This window comes from Hylaeus volcanicus, chromosome 6 (assembly GCF_026283585.1).
Source record: "Hylaeus volcanicus isolate JK05 chromosome 6, UHH_iyHylVolc1.0_haploid, whole genome shotgun sequence".
In the NCBI taxonomy this organism is placed as follows: Eukaryota; Metazoa; Arthropoda; class Insecta; order Hymenoptera; family Colletidae; genus Hylaeus; species Hylaeus volcanicus.
The window spans coordinates 2,383,321-2,386,284 of record NC_071981.1 but is presented as its reverse complement, the minus strand read 5'-3'; the positions used below and the strand labels follow the sequence as shown (position 1 = coordinate 2,386,284).

General features: G+C 45.1%; 1 protein-coding gene across 1 annotated transcript in view; it reads left to right on the top strand.

Moving 5' to 3' along the window:
• Positions 1–2,955, top strand: part of LOC128878461 (calaxin-like) — a 106,231-nt gene extending 103,276 nt beyond the window's left edge. Inside the window, exon 10 of the mRNA XM_054126680.1 lies at positions 2,187–2,955. The gene's annotated coding sequence lies outside the window, so the exon portion shown is untranslated. The remainder of the gene's footprint in view (positions 1–2,186) is intronic.
• The last annotated feature ends 9 nt before the right edge of the window (positions 2,956–2,964 follow it).

Below are 2,964 nucleotides of genomic sequence, written 5' to 3'. Positions count from 1 at the left end.
TCAAATTTGGACAGTTTGCACTCGAGAAGTGAATGTCAGTTTACAGGCTGTGACAGAAAATTTGACCTCTCAATGAAATACCATAGAAACTTTATTCTTTCACAAAAACAAATTTTAACAACGAGAGTTTATAAATGATGCCTCTGGCTGTATCATACTTAATTGGTTTCGAAGTGGACTTCTTGTGCTTTTTTACAGAGCACCAAATGATTGCTTCTCAGTGTTGGAATTTTCTCAGTGTTGGAAAAAATTCCAAGCTTGAAGTGCTTTCGTGTTAGGACGAATACAACTTAGAAGTCAAATTTTCTGCCGCACCCTGTAATTTCATTGAAACTCAAAGTGTCAATAGACTGATCAAGTTAATCTAAGCTCAGCATTCGTGACAATAGAACGCTAAGAAGCATCTCGAGTTGCTGCTAGATACCAGAAAAAAAGTATCTATCATCCTAAAACTCCTCTCCCTTAAATAATAATGTTTTTTTTTAAATATCTCAGAGCCCTGCGACCCTTAAGATTCAACAAAACTCTTCGACTCTTCGGGATCCAACACCTCGCAACGCACGATCGGTATTATCCTAAATTATCGAGCCGGATAGTGTTCCTCCGCGAAAGGAAAGATATCTGCGGTTGTTTGTTGCAAGATCAGCGCGAAGCACGTGTTCTGTAAAAGGCGGGCACAAAAGCATCGACGAAAGTCGCTTGTTATGCGCCGGTTTCATTCGAATCGAGCAAAGATCGTGTCGTATGCAAAACGTCGAATTTCCAAGGTTCTCTCTTCAAGGGCTCGCGGCCACTCGAGAGTTGCAAAGACCTGCCGATCTGTGGGAGTCAGTTCGAGTCTGGCTATAAATCTGAATAATAAATGAGTCCCGACGGCCTCTAAGAAGTCTCCGACTCAGTGAGAAGACGTTCCTGAGGGTTTAAAAGATGAATTTACGAGTGTACCGTTCATGAAGGCACGAACGCGAAATAAAAAGCATCGTTGACTCTCTCTTGCTACAAAAAACGGACCACGGATTAGGGGAGGATACCTCCCTGCGGCACGGAACAGCTTTGCCTATCCCGGATGGATCCCTCTTCTAGGATAGACTACATTTTGCATTCTGTTTATTCAGATTTAGCATTTCGATTCTTTGGATGTCTTCATTTGCATTCCACTTTTTACTAGAAGCGTTTAAAGAAGGATTCATCGTGCGTTTGTTTACCGCAAGGCTGTCTTCCTGCATGCTATTATTGAGAAATAGTTCCTTAGTTCAGTAATTCACGATCATCGCAACAGTTTTGTTACTCCAAAAGCGTCGGGTCCATCGTTATCGTAAAACAGCTGTCTTCGACAAAGAGTGGGTAGTTCCACACCATTTTTCCTTGCTCATTATCTAAATTTCCTACGCTACCTCAAATTTAACCATGTAACCCAGTCGAAGAAACGAAAGGACTGTCGTTTCCGAGAATTCTCAGGATTCCAGCGGAACAACGAGCTTTCCCTTTTCTCCCTTCGAGGATTCTCGAAATTCTAGATCTATTCCCAAACACCGTGTAGTCCGAGGGAACCGAGCCGACACCTGCCCTCGTCCGACTGGGCGTGGAAGGGTGTACGAATTTATTTATGCTCATGGACCTCCCTAATGAATTTTCGTCCGCGGTGTGAAATTTCGTCGATTCCATAATTGGCTCATCCATCTTCCCAGTTAAAATCGGCAAAGCTAAAAAGCGAGCTGCGGTCATTATCTCCTATCCTCCTTACTACTCCTCTTGACCCTCGTAGATCGTAATTAACCCTTCGGTGGAAGTGTAAAACCATTGGACTCGCCGAGGAAAAGAAATGGTTCCCTCCAGCACGTGTAAGTTAGAGAAACTTGGACGATGATCGTTCCGACTGGATTGCGCGATACGATGATTGGGGGATGATCGAGGTGGTAAATGAGGGTGATTTATTATCAGGTCCGAATTAGTTTTGGAAATCGTAAGCCTTGTTTGGAACTAAGCATAAATAAAATTCGTCCCTTTGAGTGCCAAACAGAGATATATCGTTGCATTTCTGTTTACAATCATGCATCTTTGCTTTAAAACTGTCTGTCTGAAAATATACATGAAAATTTCCTCTGGCACTCAAAGGGTTAATCTATAATACTTCGCATCCATCTTTCATCTCCACAACCCCCTAACAATATTCTCTATGATTTCAGGTGTCCGCATATCAGCCCACACATCCCGAAGACATTCCTCAACATGTGTCACCCCATCTACATAATCAGCTTTCATAATTTCGCCCCTGTCGCTGCTCGATTCCCATTCACGGAAGCCTGCGCCTCGTCTCCCTGGGAACATCGGCTCTGAAATACGATCTCGAATTTGGCAGAAGGGGGGGGGAATAATAAGATTCTCGTTGTCGATGCGTTACGAGACCGTCGGCGTCGATCGTTTATGAATATCTACGAGCTCGAACGACGGACCCGGCATACGAAAAACCGACGTCAGCGTCTCACCGACGGCGAGGGGGAGGGAAAAAATGAAAGAACGTTTGAAGATCTAATCGCGGGATCGGTGACGTGAGTTACGTGGGTAACCGTTGTCGGCGAGAGACAAAAGTAACGCCGATCCTTGGCTTTCGGGAGCCCCATGCCGCACGATCGGCAACACTCGTGGCTACCATATCGCGGGCCCCCATCATATTTATACACCTTGCGGCCGTTTGATGCTTTGCGGCCTTCGCGTGCCGTCCCATTCACACGTGGATCCCATCTTGATCCGGCATCATAGACGTCATCTGCGTGCCGCGCACGTAACAGCGTCGCCATGTCGAAACGATTTCTGCCACCGCGAGATGTACGCGTGAGAATTTTAGCGTCGATCGTTCGCCATCGATGAATTCCGATTGCGTAGGTGAATTTTGAGGACGAAGATGGAGGTTTAGATGGACACAAGGTTTTAGGGAGCTTGGACATTTTGTTAATAAAGCAAGGA